This window comes from Mesoplodon bidens, assembly GCF_964165515.1.
Source record: "Mesoplodon bidens genome assembly, chromosome: 11".
NCBI lineage: Eukaryota > Metazoa > Chordata > Mammalia > Artiodactyla > Ziphiidae > Mesoplodon > Mesoplodon bidens.
Window position 1 is genome coordinate 72476730 of NC_138167.1, and position 13656 is coordinate 72490385.

Sequence of the window (13656 nt, forward strand, 5' to 3'; positions counted from 1 at the left end):
TCTCTTGATCCTTGTCCTTTATAACTGCTGCTTATCTGTCTTATCTCTCCTCTGCTCCCACAGCATATTGAGCTAAGAATAATAATGGCTAATATTTACTGACTGTTCACTATGGTTAAACACTTTACATGAGTTAATTCGTTTACTCCCCACATAACCCTAAGAGGTAAGTGCTATCATTACCCTCTTTTAACCATGGGAAACAGACACAGATAAGGGACTTGCCCAAGGCCACGCAGCAAAAAGCAGTGAGCTGGGATGTGAGCCCAAGGCAGTGTGTGGAGAGCTGACCTGGGTATCTACTGTGTCCCCCTGTCCCCCCATCACAGCATATACTATTTGCCTCTTTCCTTGACTGACTTCCCCTCCAGGCTGGGGACTTCTGAGAGCAGGGACCTTGTCCAGCAAGTCTCTGCATCACAGTCCAGACATCACCCAGCACATGGAGGTGTTAAAAACGTTAGCCGAGGGCTTATGGCCCCAGCAGGCTGCTGAGCCTGCGCATCCGCATCCGGAGCCTGTGCTCCTCAACGGGAGAGGTCACAACAGTGAGAGGCCCGCATACTGCAAACAAAACAAAACAAAACAAAACGTTAGCCAAGTGAACACAGAATGGCTGGAGTCTCTACTTTCAAAGTGGAAGCAGGGTGGAGACCTGGCAAGATGAAATAAGAGTACTAGTGGTGAGATGCTTTGGAAACTAACCGAGCCAGTTGGGCGAAGTGAGCCAGGTTAGGGAAGGGTGCGGAGGAGAATCAAGGAATTCAAGAAGGGGATACAAACTACGCTTGCAAAGGATGTTACTTCCTTCTTATGGTGAATTGTCCAATCAAATCACCAAGCATTTACTGAGCACCTGTTTGCAAGAGGCGCGCAATGCCTGGAAGGGTAGAGGGCACAGGCCCCAGTAACCATAATGCCATGTGGCAACTGCAGTGATTGAGGTGTTCAGAGACACACACCAAACAGAGCCTGGGGATCCAGCAAGGCTTCCTGGGGAAGGTGACCCCTGAGCTTTGTCTTTTTTTATATATATATCTTTATTGGAGTATAATTGCTTTACAATGGTGTGTTAGTTTCTGCTGTACAACAAAGTGAATCAGCTACATGTATACATATATCCCCATATCCCCTCCCTCTTGAGCCTCCCTCCCACCCTCCCTATCCCACCCCTCTAGGTCATCACAAAGCATCGAGCTGATCTCCCCGTGCTACGCAGCAGCTTCCCACTAGCCATCCATTTTACATTTGGTAGTGTATATATGTCAATGCTACTCTCTCACTTCATCCCAGCTTCCCCTTCCCCCACCTGTGTCCTCAAGTCCGTTCTCTACGTCTCCGTCTTTATTCCTGCCTCGCCACCAGGTTCATCAGTACTGTTTCTTTTAGATTCCATATATGTGCATTAGCATATGGTATTTGTTTTTCTCTTTCTGACTTACTTCACTCTGTATGACAGACTGAACTGTGTCTTAAATAAGGAGAGAGAGGGACAGAGGGTAGGAGAACTTGGAGCAGGGCTTGCATGAGCAAAGGTATGGACACGAGACGTGGCAGGCTCTGAGAGCTATAACTATGGAGGTTTTAGTGTTTCTGGGGCATAAACTTCCAGGCAGAGGGCCAGAAGCTGAGGGTGGGGAACTTCACTTAATCCTTAAGACTTTATCTGTCAGAGCCACTGAAGATTTCTAAGCAGGCAGGGGAGTGATACGGTTGGATGGCCAACTCTGGGAGAGCGTGGAGGATGGATTTGAGGGGAGCTGACCCTAGAGGTGGGGAGATGTTAGTGCTAAAAGAAACAGCCAAACAGAAAGAAGTCACTGCCCCAGTGTGAAGTGACAAGGGGCTGAGTGAAGGTAGTGGGTGCTGGGACGGAGCAGAGGACGAGGATTCCGTCTTTTCCACGAGCAGGTGCCCATTTCTCAGGTGTGGCCCTTGTCCTCAGGCTGGGGAGCTACACGCCCTGCATCATCAGGAGTCTGTGCTGTCCCAGACCCCTTTGTATTCCTGCTCTTTGCTAATGCTGGGCATGGATACTCAGGAAAGGAGCCAGGGGTCCAGAATTCCTGGTTCCACTCCTGCCTCTAAATACCCACTTTCTGGTGTGAGGAAGGGTTAAGTTTGCCAGGGAACTAGGTTCTTGTTAATCCCTGAAGGAAATGAGACGGACTATTGTTCTGAAAGTTTATGGCACTGAGGCTCCTCAGTACGGCTAGGATCTGGGGCAGGGGACCTGAGGGATGAAGAACAGACGGAGCCTTAGGAATCAAGCGGGATGGGTGCGCCCTTGACCCTTCACTGGGTTCCTGACCTATCATTCATCTCAGCTGGCAAAGGAGCCTTGGAGGAAGGCCATCCCGAAATAGGAACGCAGTCACAGGAGATGTTAGGGCTCTTAGAGGACCAGAGGGCGCTGATGCAGTGACGATGGAATCCAGAGAAAGAGGAAGCTTGGTGCTGACGTGGGGTCTAATCTGCATACATGCCTCAGGAACTGCGTGTCAGGCCAGGCCGTCCGAGGGCTTGTTTGTATGACAGCCCTGGGAAGAACTAAGAAAGGTATTTAGGAGACTTGGACCTGGACCCTGGACTCCAGGATTAGACCTTTTCATGGCAGGTCAGGGAGCCAAGACTGCCTCAGTTGGAAGACTCTCCAGGGAACCCTGAGAGCTCTCCAGGTGTGGGTAGGGGAGGGCTGAAGACTCCGGGTCTGGCTTTAGACCATGGCATCAGCACCCAAGATGTGAACTTCTAAGGACACATACTGGGGCTGTGCCCTAGGGCTTCTTGGTCCAGTTCATGGGAATTTGGACTTGGGATTCTTACAGCTACGGTGGCCAGGTTTAGCAAATAAATATACTTTAGCAAATACTGAGTGACACAAACTTATACTATAACATTATTCACTGTTTATCTGAAATTGAAATTTAACTTAAAAAAAAACATCTGGGAAAGGGCAGAGCCACGTGCCATGATTTGAAAAGAACACACGGGGAGATCATGGATCCCACTGAAGTGCAGACAGCACCCATCTCCAGGGGAAGAGGGGAGGTGCTTGGTGTGGCAGTGGGCTTCATCTAAGGGACCCATGTTCCCCCAAAACTGGTTAAGGCAGATGCTTCAGGTAAAATGAACACGACAGAGAGAAGAAGGTGAGAGCAACAGGGTGAGATGCTGGGGCACACATCACAGAGGCTTCTGGAGAGGGAGAGATGGGGGCCTGCAGGTGTCGTACCGAGGTGTCTGGAGCCTTGATGGGGGTGTGTGTGTGCAAATCTCGGGGAGGTATCTGATTTGACTAATTGTAAGGGAAACCCTTCTTCTAACAGACCACTATCTAATTCTGGAAGAGGTTGCTTTGTGAAATCAAGAGCCTCCTTCTTGGGGAGCAAAGATGCTGTGAATCGTCACCGTCACTGAATTTGCAATTTCCTCTCTCCTGTCTGTGTCCAAGCCCCTTCTGCTCTCTTCAATGCCTGATTGACTCTCTCAAATAAGCATCTTTTCCGGAATCACACTAAATTCCATGTGACTGGATGAGGGTTACTGCGGCACGTCCTGTGTGCGGGCACCAGGAGGGGAGGTTATGGAGGAGAGACACAGACCCTACCCCATGTCCACGGAGCTCCCAGACTGGTAAAGCCATAATTCCTGGAACATCAGGAGAAGTGTTTACCAGCTACAAAGGTCCTTGATTTTAATTAGAAAGAGAGAAATGGCAAGAAAATTACTGTTGCTAAGATGATGATGATGATAATTGTTATTATAGGAATCCAACGTTTATTGAATACTTACTATTGAAATCTAAGCTCTTCCCATGTATTAACTCATACGATCAGTACAACAAGCCCACAATGTAGGTGATATTGGGAGCCCCGTTCCAGAGATAAGGAAACTGCCCAAGTCACAGGGCTGGTAAGTGGCGAGCCAGGATTTGACCTGGCTGATCTGAGACCCCAGCCTGACACTGGCACTTCTCCATCATGCTGGCATACCCACATATACAACCGTCTACTGGACCAAACTGCTTAGATGGCTCTCAGACCCTCAAATTGGGCCTGTCCAGAATGGAGCTTTTTATCCCCTTCCCCACCCTCCATCCTTGTCCTCCGGTCATCCCGTCTCCGTAAATGGCACCACCGTGCACCCAGGCGCTCAGGCCAGAACCTTCTCTCATGCCCATATTCATTCCATCAGCTGTTAATGTTCCCACCCAAATCCCAAATCCGCCCACTTCTCTCCACCTCCACCACCTGTACCCTGCTTCTAAACACCAGCATCTTTTTTTTTTATTGGGGTATAGTTGTTTTACAACGTTGTGTTAGTTTCTACCATACAGTGAAGTGGAGTCCCCTGGGCTATACAGCAGGTTCTTATTAGTTATCTCTTTTATACATATTAGTGTATATATGTCAATCTCAATCTCCCAATTCATCCCACCTCCCCACCCCTGCTTTCCCCGCTTGGTGTCCATACAACACCAGCAACTCTTGCCTAGAGGTAGTAATTTCAGTCCTATTAAGGTGCTCATAATGCAGAGTCTTTCAGGTCTGGGCATATTTTAATTCTTAGGCCTGTGATATCCTAGACAGCTGCTGACAAACAAGGATTGTCTTGCATCAAGCATAGGCATAAGAATTTGTTATGACAAATTCTCATGACAGTGCTTTGGCTTGGGTCATTAGCAGGGGAGGGTTGGGAAGGGACAGTTGTTTAGACTTTTATATACTGGAAAGTTGTATTTTGAAATGTTTTAATAAAAGTTTTCTGTGTGAGGGACTTCCCTGGTGGCACAGTGGTTAAGAATTCGCCTGCCAATGAGGGGACACGGGTTCAATCCCTGGGCTGGGAAGATCCCACATGCCGTGGAGCAACTAAGCCCATGTGCCACAACTACTGAGCCCGCATGCCACAACTACTGAAGCCCACGTGCCTAGAGCCTGTGCTCCACAACATGAGAAGCCCGCGCACCACTACGAAGAGTAGCCCCCGCTTGCCACAACTAGAGAAAGCCTGCGCACAGCAACCAAGACCCAACGCAGCCAAAAATAAAATAAAATAAAATAAATTTAAAAAAAGTTTTCCATGTGATTTCACTCTTCTCTCTATCCAAACCAGTCTCTTACACAAGGTGAGAGTGAGCTTAAAATGTCTATAAGGGGAAATTCCCTGGTGGTCCAGTGGTTAGGACTCTGAGTTCTCACTGCCGAGGGCCCGGGTTCAATCCCTGGTCAGGAAACTAAGATCCCACAGGCCATGGAGCATGTCCAAGGAAAAAAAAGTCTATAGGACCATGTTCTGCTTCTGCTTAACACCTTTCAATGCCTTCCCATGTACTGAGACTAGAATCCAGCTCTCCAGCACTTCCCTGCCTCCTTCACTCTGTACGAGCAATTCTCCTCTCTCTTCTGTACCTTCAGCTGGCCAACGTCTGTCCTTCCCGGAGGACTTTACTCCTGCTGTTCCCCCTGGCTAGAATGCCCTTCCCCTGGCTCTTTGCAGGGCTGACTCCTTCTCTCCCCTCAAGTGTGAACTTGGAGGTCATGTCCAAAGGATGTCTTCTCTGACCATCTAAAGGAGGTAAGTTTCTCCCCTATCTTTGTACACCTTGGCTCCAGGTCAATTTCATCTGTCTCCTTCTTGGCACCTTTCAAAGTCTGTGACTATTTTATTAATTTATTTTTTCACTTGTAAAAAGCTTGTTTTTTTGTTTTTTTTTTTTCCCATGAGAATGTCAGCCTCCTGGGGGCAGGACCACATCTACCTATTGTCTGTTGTATCCCCAGCAGTGCCCGAAGCATAACGGCATTAACAGATGTGTGATCCATGCACAACCCACCATTCATTCTTGAGAGCAGACCCCAGGAAACCTCTGTTCATCAAGAATCCCTCGGCCATACAAAGTAAGTAATGGTTCTGGTTACTGAATTCTGCCAGCCAATGCAGGCAAGCAAACTGAAACAGGTAAGAAACATTTTCCATAGTGGTATGTGAAAATGTGGCTTTCTGTTCAACAGGGTTTGTTAGAAAATTTAACTCTGAAAAGTCTTAATTCCTGCAGCATTCTTGCAGACTCGACTCAGAGCTCCATTTACTCTTTCTGGAAAGTCTCTGAGGGATCTGCCCCGGCAGACCAGCAGGTTCCCCGTGGCCTGGACAAATGAGCATGCCTGCCTAAGTGCAGGACTTATTTATGTAGAAATCTATTAAGCCGGTCACCTGGGGCTTCACTAGAAGGTGATCAACTTTGTGGCTTTTCCCTCTGAGTGGCTTTCAATGATGCCATAAAAAAATCTGATCAATTTAAGTAAGAGTGGTCAGCTACCAAGGTAGTCGATTTCTCTGATTTCTCAAGGACCCCGGCCCCAAGAGACAGGTTCAATATTTCCCACTACTTCAGGAACATGACTTCAGAAAGATGTTTTCCAGGAGGCCTGCAGGCCTGAGGACAGCAGTGATTGCACTGCCTTTTCTCCCCGGGGAAGGAGGCAGCATTGAGGTGAGAGCTGATACATTCTGCTGATATCTTGATGCAGTCCAAGTGACAAATAGAAGCTGGTGAGGCCTCAGACACGTTTGATTCATTTACGAATTTTAAAAGCTAGCACAGAAGTTACGAGCATGAACTCTGGTTTTCCCAGCTCTACTGTTTAGCAGCTATGTGATCTTGGGGCAAGTTATTTAACCTCGGTGTTATTCAGTTTTCTCGTCTGTAAAATGAGCTTTTAGTAATAATACCTTACTTGTAGGATTTTGGGTGCAGATTAAATGAGATAAGCCATGTATGTGTGTGGAAGAGAACAGAGCTTGGCACACAGCTCTCATTAAATGTTAGAGATCTCATACCATAATCATTATTACAAATCACAAAGCAAGGTGCAGACTGGAGAAAATACACTATTTCAAAGAAGCAAATGCAGAGACACAGAGACTAAAGAACGTTTTAGGAATAGCGCTTCTTAAGGTCTCAGATTAGACACTGTATTTAACAAATTCTACCAGAATAAAGGCGGTCCTTTTCCTAGTGGGGAAACCATGCCCCGAGAAGGGCCGTCATCCCTGTCCTGTATGCTTCTGCAAGCAAACTGTAAATGACGACAGAAGTTGGGGAGGGGGTGGGGGATGGGAGTCACACTTGATGAAAGCACAGTTTCTGGAACAGTTCAACAGCAAGAAAAGGCAGAGCCTCTCAGGATGCTATGGGCCTGCCCAGCCAGGCTCCCAGACCCTCTTTCCTCCTCTACCACCAGGACCAATCCTGACCCCGCTGGTACGAGAAGGTAACCTGCAGCTCCCAGGATCCCTGAGCTCCAGTGGAACTCTGCTAAGCCTGTCTCCCAGGGTGTGCACTCAGAAGCCAGACTGCCTCGGTTCACTGCTTGGCTCTGCCCTCACTCCCTGGGTAATGCTGCACAGGTTACTCAATCTCCTTTATTTTTCTCCTCTGTAAAATAGGGCCACTAACATTACATGTTTTACTTACCCAACAAGACTTAGAAAGCAATGACCATGGGCCAGGTATATTGTAAGGTTTTTTTTTTTTTTTTTTTTTACAAATATTGACTTGTTTAACTCTCATGATATCCCTATGAGGAAAGCATTATTATTACTAACCTACTTTACAGATAAGGAAAATGAGGCACAGAGAGGTTAATTAATTTACTCATTGTCACACAGCTAATAAGGAGGAGTCAGGATGTGAACTGAGACAGTCTGGATCCGGGGTCAGTCCCACTGACTAGTCCATACTGCTCAGTTCTTAGTGATATGCTGGCAACCACTGGGCTTCCAAAGGGACTCCTCATGACCCTGGGATCTGAACTCCAAAAGGCCTAAGCAGTTCCCATAACCATGACTTCCTCATCAGTAATAAAAAAAAGCTACCCTTCACTGCACGCTCATTATATGCCAAGCGCTGTACAAAGTGCTCGGTTCCCACCACTTCAATGGATTCTCTCCTTGAAGGAACTGCTGGAAGCTGAAGCCCAGGTTTGAGTGTCTGACACCAAAGCCTGTGCACCTACGCAGCAGGCAGAGCACAGGCCCCAGCACCAGAGTCCACATCCCTGTTCGGCTTCTTACTTCCTATCTTGGGCAGGTAGCTTAACCTCTCTAAGCCTCTGTCTCTCTATCTGCAAAGCAGGCTTGACAACAACAGTACTTAATGTCTATATCTGCAATGAGGATTAAAGGAGATGATACTTTCGAACCACTCAGTACAGTGTGTGATCATAATTGCCTGATATATGGGATGCGTATTTATTATGATACTATTATTTTATAATGGCAGGTCGTCTTTCTAGGGATTTAATCAGGCCATCTGGAATCTCCCCTTTCCCCCTTCCCCCTCCCCCATCCTCCAACCACACAATCCTCCAGTCCCAGGGCAGGTCTTTCCTTGCCCCCCGAGGCGATTTCCAGCTATCCCAGAGCCCGGCCCCCCAGAGCCCAGCCCTCTCTGCAGCCTCATGTTTGCTGGGCCTTGTGAAAGCTCTGCGGTTTCTCTCACGGCTTCTCACTTCCCTTTCCCCGTGTTTCTATTCTTGTTCATCAAGGTCTCGCCAGCAGGCTGGCAACCTGAGACAGAGCTTTCGAGACCCCTCAGAGGCAGTGGCCTGGGGTAAATACTTAGTAAATGTTTACACTTTCCCAACACACTATAGTTAATATACTACTACTACTACTAACTGACGTTTATAGGTAGCTTTCCATGCGCTAAGCATTTCACATGTAATAACCCATCCCATCCTCAACACAGCCCTCAAAACTGGGCTCTGTTCTTTTCATTTTACAGATGAAAAAACAGAGGCATGGAGGTTATGTCACCCGCCCAAGGCCACACAGCTGGTAGGTGGCAAGGCCTGGTTCAACCCAGGTGGTCTGACTCCTGAGCCCATGCTCACTTCTTGCCAAAACCCTTAAACCCGAAAGGCAGGTTTCCACATGCCCATTTCACAGGTGAGGAAACAGAGACCGAGAGGCGTTAAGTAACCTGCCCCAAAGTCACTTGGCTCTTCTATCTCCAAGTCACCAGACCTATCTTGTCACAAAGTTAGGCCTAAGTAAGACTGGGGTTGGTGAGGAGTCCCACACCTGGTCCCAGCCCAACTCCTGAGAATGCAACACTATCGAATGCCACGAGCCACATCCTGGGAATACAGAGGGGCCAACAGGATGAGATTTCGGCCCCGGAGAACCTCGGAGGCTAAGCGTAGTGCCATGATTCATTCATTCCACGTATTGAGCATCAGTTACAGGCCAGGCGCTGGGTTAGGTGCTGGGGTCCAGCGGCAAGTGGACCAGACACGGGCCCTGCCCTCCCAGGCTGTCATGGAGAAGGATATTAAGCAAGATGTTTGGCTACATAGGTGACTATGTAACTGGAAATGAAGTTGCCTAGGGTTGAGAGTACAACAGTAACTCAAAATAGTAATTGCGGATCAAGTCGCCATCCCTTCATATTTCTCTGTGGGCATGGAGATTTCTGACATCCAGGAGCAGACGACAATGCTGATTTCATTTATCTGCCAGCCCAGGAACTCTCCCAAGGGTGGCAGCAAAAACTATTCATGAAATGGGAGAGCAGTACATACGTGTCAGGGTTTTTGTGAGGAATCAGTGAGAGGGTGCATACGAATCTATTCTTGCTATGCTGGAGGTACTGTTTGAATACAGATTCGTAACCGGAGATGTGGGATGTGTGACACAGACTATGAATTTCTAGAAGATGTGGGCCTATGTCAGTCATCGGAAATGCAGGAGAAACATTACAAGGAGTCAGCACTCCCACTACCTCTTTAGGAATTCAGGGTAATGTTGTGTTGTCTGTGAAACAACACCTAAACTAGGGATGGAATGGGGTTCTTCTTGGGCAAACTCTGATTCATTGGATGATTAGAGTAAAGGTGTTAAGCAGGATTCTGAGGCCATGACCAGATTTAGCCAAGAAAGAGGAACCCTACAGAACAGGGGCCTACATAATGGTTCTGAAAGCAACTGGTAAGGCAGGAATAGGGTCACTGGTTTAAGTTGTGGCTGTACCACCCATTAGCTGTGACCTTGGATACATCACATTTCCACTGACAGCTACAGTATCCTTATCTATAAAATGGGGGTGTTGGGCTAGTCAAGCTCTCGGGTGCCTCCAAGCATGGACATTCTCTGAGTTTATCACATGTTTTCTGGTGTCCATGTACCGCTCTTTACTGTGCAACAGCTTTTCTCCCTGACTCCATCCTGACATTTTAGCTTCTTGGTTTTTGCTCTAATTTCATGCAAACACTTATTACTGTAGCCAAGAGGATCACCTGGGCAAGAAATGCGTCTAGTTTCCCAGCTTACTGGGCACCTGGATGAGGTCAGCTTGAGGAGAAACAAGGCCAAGAATTTGCCAGTTTACACTTTCATTTAAAAGCAGCCCAGTGGTTCTCAAAGCACAACAAAGAAAGCCACACTCCGTCCCTGCTGCGAAGCACAGGAGTCTGCCTGAAAGAGAATTTCAGGAAGGAGGGAGAGGTGCTGGGCCTGGGAGCAGAAGGGCAAACTCTAGGCCAGTGCAGTCCTAGCACCTATGCTGCTGACTGGCACAGGGTTTGAAAACAGTTGGAAAACTTTGATGTGGGGCATACATATGTCTAGTTCTTATCTCACTTCCAGCTGGGTCCACTCATTGGTGTTCCCTGTCTGGCTCTGGGGCATCTAAGTTTTGGACCGTGGACTAGGGAAGGGTGATATGGGATAAGTTCTAGTACCATAGATGGGTATTAAGGAGCTAATGTTTTAAGAAATCATCATTAATTCATTCTGATCACCTATTGTATGTCAAGCAGTATGCAAGATATACTAAAAGTATTTTATTGGTTCTCAAATAATAGTAATACTAGTAATAATAATACCAAACACATTAGTACTTATTGTGTACTAGGAACTGTTCTAATTTTATTATATGTGTGTGTGTGTGTGTATATATACATACACACACACACACACACACACACACACACACATATATACTCATTCATATATATGAACTTATCCAATCCTTACTTTAACCCTAGAAAATTTATCTTCCTTGCTCAGAAGAAGAAACTGCAGCATAGAGAGGCTAAGAAACTTGCCCCAGGCCACAGAGCCTGAAAGTAGTAAGTAGAACTGAGATTTGAACCAGGCAGACTGTTGCTGGAGGCCTGCTCTTACTGCCCCGCTCCCCTGCCTCTCTGTGTTACCAAAGGCCTTCCATGTTCACTTAGATTCTGTTCAAATGCTGCGTGGGTAACTACTAGATGCCTGGTCCTGAGTTGGGTGCCAAAGAAATCTAAATTCCCAACCACAGGCTTCAAATTCAAGGCTGTCTTGCAGTGGCCCCTCTGGAAAGTTCCCCATTTCTCAACCATTTCTTCTTTCTCACCATTCCAGCCACAGGGTCTCTTCCCACTCCATATACACGTTTCCCTACCGCTTTCTTGCCTGCATGCATGGTGTGTCCCTCACTGCAAATTCTCTCCCGGGAATCCTGCTTTCCTTCAAGTTGTATTCTAGACCCAAGTCCCAGATCACAACTTCTGACCTGCGGAATCCCAGAAGGCCAGTGCTGAAGGACAGCACTCAGGTCAACTCTCTACCTTCTTCAGATCAGGAAACTGGGAGCCTGAGAAGGGTTAACTAATTTTTAGGGGTCAGAGATGTATTTAGGAGCAGAATTCATGTCTTCTTTTAAGGTCATTTAGCAAGGCTCTCTATGGATGGATACCTGTAGGTTTTGCAGGGCAGTGATTCTCAAACGGGGGTGATTTTGTCTCCCAGGGGACATCTGGCAATGTCTGGAGACATTTTTGGCTGTGACAACTAGGGACCTGCTACTGGCATCTAGTAGGTAGAGGCAAAAGTGCTGCTAAACATCTTACAATGCACAGGACATCCCCCACTACAAAGAAGGATCCAGCCCAAGATGTCAATAGTGCTGAGGTTGTGCAACCCTGGTGGAGGGAAATACAATTTTTTTGCATCATCTCTTATGTAGTGGGCAGTTCCCATTACAGAATTCTGTAACCATGACAATAAAATGGAACCTTCAGAAATGAATCGTGAAATGGAAAATCAGAGGACTCTAGGCTTCACTTAGATAGAGGCCCCTGGCCCCCCTCCTCAACACATTTTCCAAAGGAAGCCAAATTACTTTTCAGAGCCTTCAAGTTCCCCCAGTAATGAGTTTTTCCTTCTCTTCTGCGTAGCCAAAAGATGAACAAATTGAGACCGCTTTGTACTGAAGTAAGTCACACCGAGATCTCCATGCACCTTTGTAAGAAAATTATATGATTGTTGCAACTGGAACATGCAATGCTTGCAAAGTTCCTAGGAGAAATCTTTGTCCAACAATCGTGCCCGCTTGCTGTTTAATGCTGCTACTAAAGTACAGAAAAGAGCCAGCTCATTAAACCCGCCTTGGATAATGTAACAAAAGTGTGATTCCACGTCCTCCTCCCAGCCAATCTCTTCTGCCTCGTGAGAGACAGCAAGGGACCTGGAAGCTTTCTCCTTCTTAGAAGTAAATGCTCAGTTAGTGGCAAAACCCACTTTGTTTACTTCCTCACCAAAAGAGAAATTCTGGGTCTGTTCAAATACGTGAAAAAAGACATCTGAAATGCAAGGGCTAGGAGAACAAAACTAGCGTGTTATAGCTGAACATGCTGTCATGTTACTTTGAGTAGAAAATAATGAAGCAGAGTTACGTGTCTCTTGCTCTGGCATCACGGCTTACTTTAAAAGAGTTGAAAATAAGGCCTATCCCTACAGAAAGGAGTCACCTTTGATTGTGGCAGCCCTTAACGTATCCCTTTTTGGCAGAGACTCATTGTTCTCCTCCAGAATCCTTTACCTCCTTTATGGGTTGTAGGACCTGAATTTTTAGCTGGGCGTGCAGCTGCCCAGATAAAGACTACATTTCCCAGGTTGCCTTGCAGCTAGACATGGCCACCTGACTAAGTGCTGGCCAATAGGGAGTAAGGGGAAGTGATGGTGTACAATCTCTGGGGCATGCCCTATCTTACATTCCCTCTTCCCACTAGATAGATGTAGTTCTGGTGGGTGGGGCCAGCCATGTCGCGCCATGCAGAGAAAGGTCATTTAGCAAGGGACCACAGAGCAAGGGACCTAAGGGACCACAGAGCAACAAGAGGGAAGGTGCCTGGGACCCTGACCTGGCATTGCCATAACAGCCCAGACTGCCTATGCCTGGATTGTTAGATGAGGGTAATTTTAAGCTCCTATCTTATCCAAGCCACAGGTACTTCGCATGTCTGTTACAGCTAATGAATCTATATCCTAATTAATCCATTCTACAAATGGTTCTTTAATTTAAATCAATTCAATGAAGCACACAGGAAGCACTAAATATATGCGGGCTATTGCACTAGGTGCTGAGATTCAAAGATGAAACACCATCTTCCAAGGAATTCTAGAAAGAATGGATAGTCTTCTTTATAACAATTTTCACAAATAAACATACCAGTTCCTGAGGTGTAAGGGCAAAGTTCTAGCGTTACAATCCCAAAATTAATTCTCAGTAACACCAGTTCCATAAACTGCTCTATGACAGATCTGCACATTATTTCTGTAAAGGGCCAAAGTAAACATTTTGGGCTTCGTGGGCCATGTGGT

General features: G+C 46.8%; 1 protein-coding gene across 2 annotated transcripts in view; it reads right to left on the reverse strand.

The window, feature by feature from the left end:
* ABTB3 (ankyrin repeat and BTB domain containing 3) overlaps window positions 1-13656 on the reverse strand; it is a gene marked incomplete at its 5' end in the record, with an annotated part of 310688 nt that overhangs the window by 45633 nt on the left and 251399 nt on the right. The window lies entirely within an intron of this gene.